The sequence below is a fragment of the Pan troglodytes genome, chromosome 5, assembly GCF_028858775.2.
Source record: "Pan troglodytes isolate AG18354 chromosome 5, NHGRI_mPanTro3-v2.0_pri, whole genome shotgun sequence".
In the NCBI taxonomy this organism is placed as follows: domain Eukaryota; kingdom Metazoa; phylum Chordata; class Mammalia; order Primates; family Hominidae; genus Pan; species Pan troglodytes.
This window is the reverse complement of record NC_072403.2, coordinates 56,843,798-56,860,936: the sequence shown is the minus strand read 5'-3', so window position 1 is coordinate 56,860,936 and position 17,139 is coordinate 56,843,798. Positions and strand designations below refer to the sequence as shown.

Below are 17,139 nucleotides of genomic sequence, written 5' to 3'. Positions count from 1 at the left end.
ACCAACAATAATTTTAACAAGCAAAAAATATAAAAATAAATAAAATTATTTTACATGGTACTACAGTGGTGGATACATGACACTGCATTTGTCAAAATCCATATAGCACCTTAAAAATACCAACCAGGAGGGGAGGGGATGCCAGAATAAGATGGAACTGTGAGAAAACAATCTAGCTGTGTTACAAATGTTTGATATAACTTGTGTAAAGTACAACAATGTAGGGGCAAGGAAAAAGACTTACTGACCTAAGTAACTCTGGAAATGACTGGAACCATAAAACTAAAAACAAATAAAACTGTATATAGCACTGAACTCTACCTGGAAAGTTGTTTTCTATGGGGTCTTGGGTGACCAACTCTGAAACCAGTACATATGTAGGCTGAGATTGGAAAAATAAGTAAAAGGATGAAGTTGCTGGAGCCAGGATTGTTACTAGAGGAGTGAAAATTTACAGATAAGAAAAGGCTAAGGCTAAAATGAAGCATGTGGTTGTAAATTAGAGTAAGAGACATGGGTAGGACCTCAAGTTTAGCTTAATAAAGATGTTAATGGATATATATAATCATTGGTGTTAAAATCAACATATATAATCATTGATAGGCATATATACACAGATTATACATATACTTTCTTGCTCTGTCAGCTGAGAGGATCTAGAAACAAGGATTCTCCAGTAGCAATGTGCAAACCCAGGACTCAAATTTTCATTTCTAATAACACCCTACAATAAAAAGAACTAAGGCTCCTTGGAGAAATTACTGATTGTAGAGTTGGAAAAGGAATATATAAGATTAGCCTGGAGCTCCTTGTAGTGTCAGGAAGTAAGGAGGTGCTCCAAAACCAAATGATTGGGGAATGTCAACCCTTTGACAAAAGCCAACTGAAAGAGCTCCCACCTGGGCAACAGGACGAAACCCCATCTCTACTAAAAATACAACAATTATCCAGGAATGGTGGCATGTGCCTGTAGTCCCAGCTACTAAGGAGGCTGAGGCACAAGAATCACTTGAACCCAGGAGGCGGAGGCTGCAGAGCCGAGATCATGACACTGCACTCCAGCCTGGGTGACAGAGCGAGACACTTTCTCACAAAAAAAAAAAAAAAAAAAAAAAAAAAAAAAAAAAAAAAAGAAAGCTCCCAATGGCCAAAACTGGAACAATTTGAGCAATGAAATTGATAACATTGTATTGGACTATAACTTAAAAAAAATCTCCATGAGTTTATACAGATATAAATAAATCATTGAAAAAGTAAATAGGAGAGAAGAGACAAATCTCCTGTAATGAATTCCAAACAACTTGTATAGATACTCCACTGTCAAGGAGTTTCAAGCATTAACTCCCTACGATTTAAATTTGAGCCATGCATATGGGAAAGTAGGTGAGAGGATGAGTAACTTTACAGTGGAAACCTGATGAGCACTATCTTTCTCAGATGATCAAGGTTAATATAAATGTGGCTTATCATTGATGGTGTGTATTTTTGATATGATATAATGACGTAGAACTTTACCTCTATGTTCTGTCTCCCAAAAACCCATAATCCCAATCCAATAATGAGACAATATTAGACAAATCCTACCTGAGAGACTTTCTACAAATATTTGGCCAGTACACCTCAAAATGCAAAGGTTATCAAGAACAAGAACGGTCTGAAAAACTGTCACACCCACAGGAGCCTGCAGAGGCATAATGATCGAATGCAATGTGGTGGTATCCTGGATGAGATCTCAGAACAGAAAAAGGACATTAGGTAAAAACAAAGGAAATCTGAATAAAATATGGCCTTCAGTTGATAATAATGTATCAATAGTGGTGTATTAGCTGTGACAATGCATTGTACCATTGTGACACATGCACTGTACTAATGTAAGGTGTTTATAATGAGTGAAATTGAGTGCAGAGTATATGAGAAATCTCTGTACTATCTTTGCAACTTTTCTGTAAAACTATTCTAAAATAAAAAATTAATTTTTTTAAATAGAAGAATTTTTTTTGATCTCTGTATTGAGAATACCTTTCTAAGCATAATGCCAAAAGGTGAAATCACTATAAACTAAAAGATTAACAGATTTGACCTCATAAAAATTAATGATTCCTGAATGGTATTGCCTAGGTTTTCTTCTACGGTTTTATGGTTTTATGTTTTACATTTAAGTCTTTAATCCATCTTGAAGTAATTTTTGTATAAGGTGTAAGGAAGGGGTCTAGTTTTAGTTTTCTGCACATGACTAGCCAGTTTTCCCAACACCATTTAGTAAATAGGGAATCCCTTCCCCATTGCTTGTTTTTGTCAGGTTTATCAAAGATCAGATGGTTGTAGATGTGTGATGTGATTTCTGAGGTCTCTGTTCTGCTCCATCAGTCTATGCATCTGTTTTGGTACCAGTACCATGCTGTTTTGGTTACTGTAGCCTTCTAGTATACTTTGAAGTCAGGCAGCATAATGCCTCCAGCTTTGTTCTTTTTGCTTAAGATTGTCTTGGCTATGCAGTCTCTTTTTTGGTTCCACATGAAATTTAAAGTAGTTTTTTTCTTTAATTCTGTGAAGAAAGTCAGTGGTAGCTTGATGGGGATAGCATTGAATCTATAAATTACTTTGGGCATATGGCCATTTTCACGATATTGATTCTTCTTACTCATGAGCATGGAATGTTTTTCCATTTGTTTGTGTCCTCTCTCATTTCCTTGAGCAGTGGTTTGTACTCCTTGAAAAGGTCCTTCACATCCCTTGTAATTTGTATTCCTAGGTGTTTTATTCTCTTTGTAGCAATTGTGAATGGGAGTTCACTCATGATTTGGCTCTCTGTTTGTCTATTATTGGTGTATAGGAATACTTGTGATTTTTGCACATTGATTTTGTATCCTGAGACTTTGCTGAATTTGCTTATCAGCTTAAGGAGATTTGGGGCTGAGACAATGGAGGTTTCTAAATATATAATCATGTTATCTGCAAACAGAAACAAGTTGACTTCCTCTTTTCCTAATTGAATACCCTTTATTTCTTTCTGTTGCCTGATTGCCCTGGCCAGAACTTCCAATACTATGTTGAATAGGAGTGGTGAGAGAGGGCATCCTTGTCTTGTCAAAGGGAATGCTTGTCAAAGGGAATGCTTGTCAAAGGGAATGCTTCCAGCTTTTGCCCATTCAGTATGACATTGGCTGTGGGTTTGTCATAAATAGTTGTTATTATTGTGAGATATGTTCCATCAATACCTAGTTTGTTGAGAGTTTTTATGGGCAAAGGCTTCATGACTAAAACACCAAAAGCAATGGAAACAAAATCCAAAATTGACAAATGGGATCTAATTAAACTAAAGAGCTTCTGCATAGCAAAAGAAACTATCATCAGAGTGAACAGGCAACCTACAGAATGGGAGAAAACTTTTGCAATCTATCCATCTGACAAAGGGCTAATATGCAGAATCTAAAAGGAACTTAAACAAATTTACAAGAAAAAAAAACAACCCTATCAAAATGTGGGCAAAGGATATGAACAGACTCTTCTCAAAAGAAGACATTTATACGGCCAACAAACATATGGAAAAAAGCTCATCATCCCTGGTCTTTAGAGAAATGCAAATCAAAACTACAATGAGATACCATCTCAAGCTAGTTAGAATGGTGATCATTAAAAAGCAAGGAAACAACAGATGCTGGAGAAGATGTGGAGAAACAGGAATACTTTTACACTGTTGGTGGGAGTGTAAATTAGTTCAACCATTGTGGAAGACAGTGTGGTGATTCCTCAAGTATTTAGAACCAGAAATGCCATTTGACCCAGCAATCCCATTACTGGGTATATACCCAAAGGATTATAAATCATTCTACTATAAAGACACATGCACATGTATGTTTATTGCATCTCTATTCACAATAACAAAGACTTGGAACTGACCCAAATGCCCATCAATGATAGACTGGATAAATAAAATGTGGCACATATACCCCATGGAATATTATGCAGCCATAAAAAAGGATGAGTTCATGTCCTTTGCAGGGATGACATGGATGAAGCTGGAAACTATCATTCTCAGCAAACTATCACAGGAATAGAAAATGAAACACTGCATGTTCTCACTCATAAGTGGGAGTTGGACAATGAGAACACATGGACACAGGGAGGGGAAGATCACACACTGGGGCCTGTCGGGGGTCGGGGATAGGGGAGGGATAGCATTAGGAGAAATATCTAATGTAGATGACGGGTTGATAGGTGCAACAAAACACCATGGCACATCTATACCTATACCTATATAACAAACCTGAATGTTCTGCACATGTATCCCAGAACTTAAAGTATAATTTTAAAAAGTAATAACTCATAACATAATGTAAAGGTGTATTAATTGAGGAGAAATTTTTTGCAACATATACTTTAGCAAAAAAAGATATATTTAACCTGTAAATAATGCTTTTTATAAACCAATAGTATCAAATTTTAAAGCCAACCTCATGAACTAGCAATTCTCTAAAGAAATGCATAAGTTCAATAAATATAGGAAAAGTATTCAACCTTGCTAAGGAAAGATATGAAAATACAATCAAATAAGCTAGTACTGAGCAAAATTATTTTAAATTATGATGTCCCTTATAGAGTGAAAAGAAACAGGAACAGTGGAAGGTACAATTCTAGGTGAGAGTGAAATTTTACTGTGTTTCCAGAAACAAAGTTTATCCAAACATATGCACACAAAACACACACACACACACACACACACACACACACGCGTACACATAAAGGCATTAATGTAGAAAGTCCACTTCTAAGGATTCATCATAAGGGAGCAATGGACATACAAAAACATGCTTCAATAAAGATCTCCAATGGTAGGAATTTAGTAAAAATCAGTTATAATAATATATGAAACATAAAACCTGGCAACTAATGAAAATCACTTGTTGATGATTCTTTAAAGTAATGTGGTAATATTTATAATGTATGAGAAATAAAAACAGTTAACTTTTATTTTTTAAAATATGCATACGAAGCAAAAGACTGCAAACAGACACACAAAATAGTGGTTTCCCTGTGAGAGGTAGGATTGGACATAGGAGAGGATAGAAAAACTTCTATTTTTTGTAATTTAAAACATATATTATTTGTGTTTTTATAACATCCATGTGTTATTTTATAAGTTAAAAACTAATGAAGATGTTATTTTTACAGTCTTCCTCCAAAAAATTACTGCCTAAAAATTTCAGTTTATATTTTAGTTGTATAGATATGCAGAAAAATCTGGGAAAATATATACCAAAATGTTAATAATATTTGCTACTGGTCATAAGATTACTGGGTGTTTTTGTTTGTTTTCTGCTTTTCTGATTTTTTTTTTTAATTCAAGGTTTATTCTTTTTTATTTTCCTTCCAGCTTTTAACTTAGGTTCAGGGAGTACCTGTGCAGACTTGTTACATGAGTAAATTGTGTGTCACTGGGGTTTGATGTACAAACTATTTTGTCACCCAGGTAGTGAGCATAGTACCCAATAGGTAGTTTAATTCTCACCCTCCTCCCATCCTTCACCCTCATGTAGGCCCTAGTGTCCATTCTTCCCCTCTTTGTGTCCAAGTGTACTCAATGTTTAGCTCCCACTTATAAGTGAGAACACATGGTGTTTGGTTTTCTGTTCCTGTGCTAATTTACTTTGTATAATGGCCTTCAGCTGCATTCATGTTGCTGCAAAGGACATGATTTAATTCTTTTTTATAGCCGCATAGTATTCTATGGTGTATACGTACCACATTTTCTTTATCCAATCCACTGTTGATGGGCATCTAGGTTGATTCCTTGTCCTTGCTATTGTGAAAAGTAATGCGTGATGAACATGTGTGTGCATGGGTCTGTATGCTGAAATTATTTATATTCCCTTATATGTCCAGTAACGGGATGCTGGGTCAAATAGTTTAAATTATGTTTTAAGTTATTTGAGAAATCTCCAAATTGCTTTCCACAGTAGCTGAACAAATTTACATTCCTACCAGGTGTGTATAAGCATTTTCTTTTCTCCACAATGAATTTTCTAATTTAACAAAATTACTGCAATAAAAATAGTCATTTGTAAGAAAAAAAAACAGAAAATATAAGATAATTTTAAAAGATTTTTTAAAATTCAGAAACAATGCATACACATAGTTATGTTTTTACCCTTATTTCAATTTTTATTTTAGATATTGAGAGAACTCCAGAAAAGTGCATTTATATATAGTTATTCACCTAGCTCCCAATGTCTTTCTTTTAGTCACTAAATACTAATTTTTTGAATGGTTACTTACTTTGTACCACAAACTAAGATGACTATTTTTCCATAACTCACCATCTTTCAAAAAAACTGTAGGATATAATCAATTTGCCTTCTTTAGAAAAGAAATTAGACATATTGTCAACATATTGTGTAACTGGATTTGAATTGCTACAATTAAAAAACTTACAGAAATTCTAAGGCAATTAAATATGACATTTGGGCAAAATGGCCATCAGGCTAAAATAGCTGGGGGAAGGAGGTATGAGCAGAGAGGCACTTGCTGATACAGATGCCTCTGTAGGTTACAACCCTAATGTATCTTGATATAAAGGTATAAAATTTTTAAAGTGTCTCCAAATTTATAGTGTAAAGGGATTTCTGAGGACAGTGGCTTCTCCTAAATTAGGAAACCCAGAAGTATATAAGGATCCTTAACTAAGTTAATAATGCCTAAAGAGTGTCTAATGTGATTGTTTTCAAAGGAAAATGCCTATGTGTTTATAAAACAGGTATCAGTGAAAGTGATTTGGAGTTAACTGCTATACCCAAGTTTAACTTGAAGAAATTTTCTAATTAAATGTCACCTATTCCTTTAATCACATCAAAATTTAGGTCCTGTAGGTCAGCTGAGATCAAAACCTAAGGTTTGTCTAATCAGCATATCAGTATTAGCTAAAATTATGCCTCTGAATGATGGCAGTTAATAGGTTTACATGGCAGTTTCCTCCCAAAGGATATTTAAAAATATGTTCTGCCATTGTTGGCTTTTATTGAGCTTCTTGCTCTCTGCATCTTTCAAAGAAAGTTATAAAATGAACTGATTTCCACACACAATTTGGTTTCCTTATCATCACATTCTCCCATTAGGGCCTTGGAGGCATTGCTTCAGGAGCTCTGGACTTCAGTCCTCACTTGAGAATGAATTAGTTATACAAGCTTGAGCACACCTGGACATCAATTTCCTTATCTGCAAAATGAAAGCCGCAAACTGAATGATCTCTAATATTCCATCCAGTTTTATAATTTTAAATCTCTTAAGTCACAAAATGAGTTAGTGCTCAGTACATTTAACTGATGGAAATCAGTTTCTTAAATAATCTCATTAAACAAGGTGTATAACTTCCTAGATGTGTAGGAGTGTTACTGCTTTAGAAATGTGTACTAGTCCACTATTGCCTTTCAAATGCTGCATAACACACCAAACCAAAAAATCACTGGCTTACACAATTATTTAACCTCTTGCTCACAGGCCTGCAATTGTCTTGGACTGCTCTGTCACAGCCTCTAAAATGTAGGATGGCTAGAGCAACTCTGCTCCATGTGTCTCACTCAGTGGTCCAAGGTAGAGGGGCAGCAGATACCTAGAGGCTGTTTTATTAATGAAGGAGTTTGGAAGCTCCAAAAGGGGCCAGTGGAAAAACCAATGCTTCCTAATACCTTGGTTCAAACTGGCAGATTATCACTTCCACCTACTCCCATTGGCCAAAGCCAGTCTTATCACCAAGCCTAACATGAATGAGCCAGGGAAACAGACCCTTCCACTGAGGTAGGGAGTGGACAAGGGAGTAAGTACTTCTGAAAAAATTCCAGTCTATCACATTGACAGACAGCCCAAAGAGCAGAGCTCATGAATGCAATTTTCTTTTTTTCTTTTTCTTTTCTAAGATAGGATTTTGCTCTTGTTGCCCAGGCTGGGGTGCAACGGCATGAAGACTCACTGCAACCTCTGCCTCCTGGGTTCAAGCAATTGTCCTGCCTCAGCCTCCTGAGTAGCTGGAATTACATGTGCCTGCCACCACACCTGGCTAATTTTTGTATTTTTAGTAGAGACGGGATTTCACTATGTTGGCCAGGCTGGTCTCAAACTCCTGACCTCAAGTGATCCACACACCTCGGCCTCTCAAAGTGCTAGGATTACAGGTATGAGCCACCGTGCCCGGCAAATGGATGCAATTTTCTAAATGACTTAATTCAGTGGATAATTAGCTATCATTCATTGAATCAACACGTTTTGAAGAACCTTCTAAGTGTCAGGCAGTGTTCTAGGAGCTGACAGGGCTTGCTGGCAGAATAAGATATGCAGGGTGAGAGTAAAAAAGATAACGATGATGACTCCTGGTTTTAGGCTTGTAGAAGCTGGATGATGGTACCATTTACTGAAACAGGGAAGAGCAGGAGAAGTAGGTTTGGGTGGGAAGTTAAGGAATTTGCTTTAGACTTTCACCATGTGCACTGGTCTTTATATTTTATAAAGTGCTTTCACTCACATTATGTCCTGTTACTTTTCATCTGACAAGAAAAGGTGGTGAATAGCCTGTTTTTGTTTTCCGTTTTTGAAATAGTGATGAGTGGAAATGATACTTTGAGATATTACAATAACTAATGTGATATGAAAAATCCTTGATGTCTAAGAAAATATCTTTGACGTCAAAGAAAATATCTTTGATGACAAGTTACAGAAGGAAATGATAATTTTAGTTAGAAGTTAGTAAAAATAAAAATTAAATTTTTTATCAAAAAAAAAAGGCACAGATTTGGCAACTCAAACAATACACATTTATTATCTCATAATTGCCTTGGGAAAGGACTTCAGGTCAGAATTGACTGGGTCTTCAGCTCAGGTCTCACAGGCTGAAATCAAGCCAACTGTACTTTCTCACCTGGGGTTCTAGGTGAGCTGTTCTAAGCTCACTGGTTGTTGGCAAAATTCTCTTCTTTGCAAGTGCGGGACTGAGATCTTTATTTTCTCTCTCCCATTGGTCAGGGTTGGTCTCAGCTTTTAGAGTCTCCTTGCCCCCATAGGAAGACCACAACATAGGTGTTTTCTTACTATAGGTCAGCAGGAACTTCTCTGACTTATTCTGAGACCAGCTGAAGAAAACTTTCTTTTTTTAATGGACTGGTAATTAGATTAGGATCGCCCAGATATTTTGAGATCAACTGAGTTGGGACTTTAATTCCATCTGCAAAATCCTTTCACAGAAGTACCTATATTAGTGTTTGACTGAATAAGTAAGGGCTAGGAAAGTTAGGAGGGGACCATCTTTGGAATTCTACCTACCACATAAGCCCAATTTGCAGATGACTCAACTGAACCATGGTTGAATTGACTACCATCAGAAAGCACGTCTAGTAGTGAGGCTTATACCTGACCTTCATCTTTTGATTCAGTCTAGAGCTCCTTCCACCATGCCATGCCTCCTCTCTTTCTCCAGGAACACTTCCTACAATACAGTGACCACTTTCTCACTTCCTTCTTATGAGCCCTGAACTGTAAACAATACAGCACCCTACAAAATTATAATTGCATTATTATTTACATATTCATGTGTCAAATCTCACATATCACTTAATAAGCACCGTAGGAATTAACCAAAGTGGGGAGTTTCTAGTTGTACATTTAGAGAATCATGGCTATGCACATTTGATGTTAGCATTTCCTATGAAACATTTTCACAGCCATAAAAGTGACCAGCATGCTATTAACCAACATGTTAAAGTGGTGCTAATACTATTAACAATACCTTTTTTTGTGTGTGTGTGTGATGGAGTCTCACTCTGTCACCCAGGCTGGAGTGCATTGGCATGATCTCAGCTCACTGCAACCTCCACCTCCTGAGTACAAGTGATTCTCCTGCTTCAGCCTCCCGAGTAGCTGGGATTACAGGTGCCCGCCACCACACCTGGTTACTTTTTTTGCATTTTAGTAAAGACAGGGTTTCACCATATTGGCCAGGCTGGTTTCGAACTCCTGACCTCAAGTGATCTGCCCACCTTGGCCTCCCAATGTGCTACGATTACAGATGTAAGCCACAGCACCCAGCCCAATGTCATTTTTAAAAGTACCATTATCAAGTATTTATCAGAAACAATAAGTTAAACAAAATTAATCTGGCAATATAGGGCCTTTTAAAGCTTGTAATATGCTAATATGTGTTATAGAGCAACAAGAGGGAGATATAATATATGAAACTTGATGTAAAGCCTTTTTCTATCAAGCATTTCAAAGTGCTAGCATGCCACAAGACACTTACTTTAGTTTTATGTAAGACCAAGTCCCTTTCACTCATCACAGTCAAGGAGTATCCCTTACATCTGTAGCTTTCAAGGCCATGGGTAGTGGTAGGATGGATAAGCCCATTCTACCTTAAGAAACTCTGTGTCCTCAAAGCGACCAGTGGAAAGGTGTTGTGGTCAGTCTGTTGCTATTCAGTGACAAGTGTACCTTAAAGAATGGAAATAAAAACACATCAAAACTGGAACTTTTTTTTTAGGCCTTGTAAAATATATTCCAGAAATGAACCTGGAGAAAACAGAAGGTCTAAGGAAATACTATATTGGGGAAAAGAGAGGAGGAAAAAGGCCTCTAGCACAGACATAAATTTTTATGTCAGGGGACCTAAGATGGATATCAAAGTGAATATTAAATTTACCTAGGATAACTAATCTAAATGACCTAAAAACCAAATCTGCCATTAATCCCATAGTTGGTGATAAATCTATGGCTGGACATTAAAAAAAAAGATGACATGCATAACTTATACTATGTACATCAGTTTCCAAAGCACATAAAGAAAACTTGGGAATGTATTACATGTGATCTCAACTGTACACTAAATTCTGAGCAGTTCTTGCTTTGGATTTTTTAGTTAAGAGAAATATTCATAGCATCATTTTTTCTTGATCAGCATAGATGAACTGTACATAAAAATGACATTTTATTCTTTCAATGAGCACTATTTCTTCAAGTATGTTCATCTTTTTCCAGTGCTCTTTCAGCTTCTCTTTCGCATCATCGGGAGACATTATGGGTGGCCTATTACTAAGCTTTGCAGAGAAGAAACCCAGCAAACCTACATGAGGCTTGTTGGAGCTCATAGCAAGAGCTCAACTAAGAAATCATTGGAAAATGATCGCTAAATGACGAAGTCACTGCTGCTGCCAGTGGACAGAGCAGCATATCCTGTTTACATGCCCATCCTGAGAGCTTCAATAAGACCAGCTCAGAGATTGTAAACCTCTTAATTACTGACACCTAACATCTGAGGACTTCATAGTTGGGTGGAGTAGGGTTCTAAGTTTTCTTGGACCAGCCCACTTCTTTTTTCACATGCTTTCTCCACTCTTCAGTGCCTGCTCCAAGGGATCATCATCTTTTTCCTGGAAACTAAGCTGTTTCATTGCTCAGGGGAGACTTTGACACCAACAGCTTAAACAAACACCTTTTGTGTTCTCGCCACTCTTTTTACCAAACACTCTGCTATCAACCTAGAAACAGTGGCTTGAAAATATCAGCTGTAGTAATAGGCAAAGAAAAATTGTCTCCTCATATTTTCTAAGAGTGTGGTCAAGGAAACAGCATATTAATATTCAGAAAGATAACCATATTCTCATACAAGCTTAGTAGTAGAGCTTTTCTCATAAGAAGCTCTGTATTCTTTAGTTTGTGCAATTATTTATCTATTTATTCAATTAACAATTTATCAAGTTTTCAACATGTGCAAACACTGTCTTAGAAGCTGGAAATGCAGTGATAAAGACCAGCATCCCCAGTGGAAAAAAAAAGTACAGTTTAGTGGAAAAATAGACAAATATTTGCAATGCAGTGTGATTGAAGTTACAATAGCCATTATCTTGAGGCGAGATAGGATCATAGAGACCAGAGAGTTAGCCAAACCTGGAAGAAGGAAGCATGATACAAGAGAGCAAAGGAGGACATATTTAGGCTGGATTTGAAAAGATAAGTAGTAGATTATTTATTTATTTACGTACTTTCTTATAGTTAGGTAGTTGATTAGTACTACCCATATTGTTCCAGAAAAGTGTAAGGAAACTTTCAAAAATGCCTATAATATCAAAAGGTAACAGAAATGCAAAATAAGGTTTTTGTTTAAAGTGGAGAAGGAGGGACAAAGGAAAAATAGTGGGGAAAACCAGTTGACATAAGAGTGAAATTCAATGCATGCTAGTAAATGTCTATGTGTTTGTAAGATGAGAACCAAAAATTTGGTTTCAAGCCTTGCAGCAGCCATCATAAAAAAAGGAATTATGAATTAGTCCTCAAACAGAGAGATGAATTCAAAATAAGAGCTGGTATTCATCCAGTTAAGCATTTGCAAAACAGAGATAAAGAGAAAAATCAGTAACCTACAGAAGTTTTCATGTCGTAACGTAGTCCACAAGTGAGAAATGAGGATGGGTGAAGCTACAGAGGTAAGAGGTCACATTAAACGGAGCTATCAGAGGATTTTAAGAGCGAGTTGACATGGTCAAACTTTTTATTTTAGGAGGCTGAGTGGGGCAGTGACCCAGTTAAGAGCTGATGAGGACTTGCAGGTTATGGCAGTAGAACTGTAGAAAGTAGAATGAATTCAAAGGATATTAAGGAGTTGGAATTGACAGGACTATAGATAGAGAGAGGAGCAGGTGCCATACAGGTGAATTGTACTTCAAAGCCTTTGGGTTTTGTGTTTTTAATCTTTATGATAGAAATTCAGTCTAGCCAGACCGTCTACAAAAGATACAAAAGGAAAGTCTAATGTGAACTAATTTATCTGATTACTTTTCTCCAATAAAACAAGAAGGGAGAAAAAATTTTAGAACAATTGCATTTCTTGGGGTAAAACATTGTCCTGGTTTGGGGAGGATTCACAGATATGGGCAGCTGGAAAGGCAAGCTGAGCAGCCCTACAATAGAGTTGGGTGAAAAGATTGGGGAGGGGATGCAGAAAAAGAGAGAAGGATGGATCACAAGATGTATTTTACATGGTTCAGAATTTTGCCTAACACTTGCTCAATGGAGGTGAGATGACAGCGACATGCACCAGATTTAAGAATTCAGTAGCATACACTTTGACCAAAAGTAATTTTATTAATATGATTATTTGCTTTGAGAATAATATACCTGGTTACTGGTTTCTTCATTTTGTTTGTTTTTTTGACTCACTAATTTTGGTTCATTTTTCAGCCCTTTCTTTTTACCATTTTTATATCTTTTTAGGGCTATTTCTCTGTTTATTTGAATTAATTTTTAATAAATGATTCCATAACCTCAAACTCAAAGAATAAATAAGTTAAAGAAATTAGAGGTAATTGGGTATAACAATAATGATGATGATGGCTGATATTTATTGAGTACTTATTATGTGCCAGAGATTCTTAGAAGAGTTTATACATTACTAATTTAACATTTACAATAACTCTGTGATGTAGTTACTATTAATATCACCATTTTACAATAACATATAGCAAAATAAAATGGCTTCTCCTAGGACCAACCCTCTTCACTTTTTAACCCAAATCATATCTATACTGGAGGAATTTCACCAGAAGAATCAGTGTGCTGGTACTCTAAATATTAATGTTGACTGAATGAATGTCACTAATATTTGACCCTCTAGAATAAAATCTTACCCTTATTAATAACAAATGATCATCTTAATAATATATTCCATTTGCTTTCCTATTCTGCCCTCACAGGAACCCTGTGAGGTAAACGGGCAGAGGACATTGAAGAACCACAGAAGAGACAAAAAGAGAACAAAACAGCCTGCTTACTTCTGTTCTGTATTCTTCTCAATGTGTAAATCATTTTTCCTAAAAGTATAAACTTCTACTTCTGGTGTCTTACTAATTTATTCTAATACCTTAGTAGCTACAAGTGGCCCCTATCAACATAACTGCTTGTTATTTCCTGTTGATGATACAGAATGTTCAACAAGGTTCTCAAACTTCCAGTAGTAATATTAACTTCCTGGACTGTTCGCAAAACCTCAATGAAAAGTCTCCAGGGAAAGTAACCATGAAAATAAAGAAAGATCAGGCACTTTATTGAAGTCCAAGCCACTAGAGAAGATCTTAATGATATTATGTCTATTCTATATTTTTATGTTGGGAAATGGTGTTGCCATTATACTTGATGCTATTGTTGCCATACATACCTTGAAGTAGAAATTGGTGCATTCTCTAAGGAGGGAAATTTAACAATATGTATTAAAATCACAACACTCATACCAATTGATCCAACAATGCTACATCTGGGGTTTGTTCATAAAGATATACTCTCACATGGGTGTAAAAATATTTAGTTATGGATCAGCCCTGCTTTGAGTAGAAAATGTTGGAAATAAACTGATAATAGAGAATTGGTTAGATTAATTATAATACACTAAACAATTTAATACTATACAGTACCCCCCATCCATATTTGCACTTTTAGTGGTTTCAGTTACCCTCAGTCAACCACAGTCTGAAAATATTACATACAATAAGATATTTTAAGGGCAGGGGTGGGGACGGGGGGAGAGATCACATTTATACAACTTGTATTACAATGTGTTGCCATAATTGTTCTATTTTATTATTGGTTATTGTTGTTAGCCTCTTTCTGTGCCTGACTTATAAGTCAAACTTCATCGTATATATATTTATATATGAAAAATATTGTGTATATATAGGATTTGGTGCTATTTGTGGTTTCAAGCACCTACTGAGGGTCTTGGAACATCTTCCTTATGGATAAGGTGGGTGGGGGAGACTACAGTAAAGACAAAATTAAAAATAGAAATAAGGTAATTCTACATATACTACTGATAAAGTAAGACTGCCTCCAAGATATATTAAATAAAAAAGCAACATGCAGGACAATTTGCATTGTATGCTACCATTCTTGTTAAGAAAGAGAAGAAAGAAGAGAAGATGAAGAAATATTAAGAGGAAAGGAAACAGAAGGAGAAATATATGAAATGCTTCCATATGAATGAAGACTCTGGAAGGATATATAAAGCAATAGCGGGAACTGCCTTTGAGGAAGGGTATTGAGAGGCCAAGAAGCAGGAGTGGGAGGGAGACTTATACACGTGTATCTATTTGGATCCTCCAGGGAGATGCTGCCAAAATGAAATTATAAGTACAAGAGATCTATTGGGGAAAACATTTGTAAGATAAAAGGGAGAGGAATTAGGAGTAGGAAAGGAGAGTCTTCCAGCTGCAATGTGGGTTTGACACCTGAGAAAGGAGAGAAGAAAGGAAGAAAGATAGGACAGGAGGAGCCTCAGAGTGCAGTGCAGCTCTGAGGGAAGTTCCAGCCAGACCAATGGAGAACCAAACATCCAGCAAGTGCCCAATAGAGGAGTCCCACATCAGGCAGAAGTGCCCTGGTGCCAAAACCCTCTTCATGTTCAGTGCCAATACATTGCAGCCTCAGCACAAACACTCTGGCAGATCCTGAAGTGTGGCAGCTGGAGGCTGTCAGCTAACAGATACTGCTGTATGTCGAATAATTTTATAGGGATGGTTTTGAATAATGCTTAATGACTTAGTGAATAATAATTAATGATGAATTATACATGTAATATTGTTAAGCTGAAGAAAGATTTAAAACATAATTTAGATAGCATAATCCCAGTCTTTTTAAAAAGAATACATGACAGGTAGAGAGAGAGAGAGAGAGAGAGATGATAGCTAGATTGATCGATCTATCTCATGGTACATATCAATGCATAGTCCCAAAAAGATTGGGAGTACATGCAAAAAATATTAACAATGATATAGCTAAATATTGAGAATAAAAGTTATAGTTATCTTTCTCGTTGTGCTTTCCAACTGTTTAAAATTTACATTGAAGCTGTAGCACTTTTTTTTTCAAGGAAACTCCATCAAATAGGAGTTGAACAATAAGAACACATGGACACACATCTAGGCCTGTAGGAGGCTGGGGCGCTAGGGGAGGGAGAGCATTAGGACAAATACCTAATGCATGTGGGGCTTAAAACCTAGATGACAGGTTGATGGGTGCAGCAAACCACCATGGCACATGTATACCTATGTAACAAACCTGCACATTCTGCACATGTATTCCAGAACTTAAAGTACATTAAAAAAAAAAAAAACTTGTCTAAGATCTGAAAGCTGGTAAGTGACCGAGCTGAGAATGCAAACCTCAGACTATCTATTTATATCTATCTGTATAAAAAAATCATCTGATTAAATTTTAAAAGCTTTTTTTCCACTCTCATTTTTTAGTGATTTATGGAACTCTGAAAATATGAGCCAATTGTATTCTAAGGACATGCTCTGTGTTCACTCCCTTGATAGTTGACAATGATTAGACATGTGAATCAATCAGATGAGACTATGTTGTCCAGAGCTACAGATCCTATTCAAGTTGTTCAGTGTCTAGCAGATCTCTTAAAACTGATATGCTTCATAATACAAGATCAACATGCATGTGTTTCCAAAGGAAGGGTGGAAACATGGGAATGCAAAACAGGATTGCAGACCTGCCTCCCTAAAACCAAATAAGAAGAGCCCTCAACACCCTTGTCAATGTCTACAGACATAGTTTTTGTGTAATATTAGTCCCAGTGGAATTTATATTCTATAATAAAATAACTGTTTGCATACAAGTCTTATCCTGCTGGTTAGTGTGTAACTTCTTTTAAGGCTAAGGAATTGGCTTTATTCATATTTTCAATCTCTGGAGTTTGCAGTTCTTTGTAATAATATAAATGTTGACACTTACTGAGTACTTGAAACTACGAGGCACTATACTATGCTAGAAACCTACATGTAAAATTTTATTTAATCTTTACAACAACCCAGGAAATATGAACCAGATTATCCCATTTACAGATACCAGAGGCCCAGAGAGGTTAATTAATTTGCCCAAGATCAGAGGAGTGCGAGGCGGTGAAGCTGGGATTCCAGCCCATATTCTATCTAAGCTATATTGGTCAGAATTTAGTTGATATTTGCAGTTAAGTACCCAAGTACATATTATAGATCAAGATCTGGCAGACTATAGCCTGTGGGCCAAATACAATGCACTGCCTATACTTGTCTGGCCCACAAGCTAAGAATAGTTTTAACAAGTTTAAATAGTTAAGGGAAAAAA

General features: G+C 36.4%; 1 long non-coding RNA gene across 1 annotated transcript in view; it reads right to left on the bottom strand.

Annotated features, from left to right (window-relative positions):
- The window catches only part of LOC134810306 (uncharacterized), a 211,630-nt gene that overhangs the window by 50,160 nt on the left and 144,331 nt on the right, over window positions 1-17,139 (bottom strand). The gene's annotated exons all lie outside the window — the stretch shown is intronic.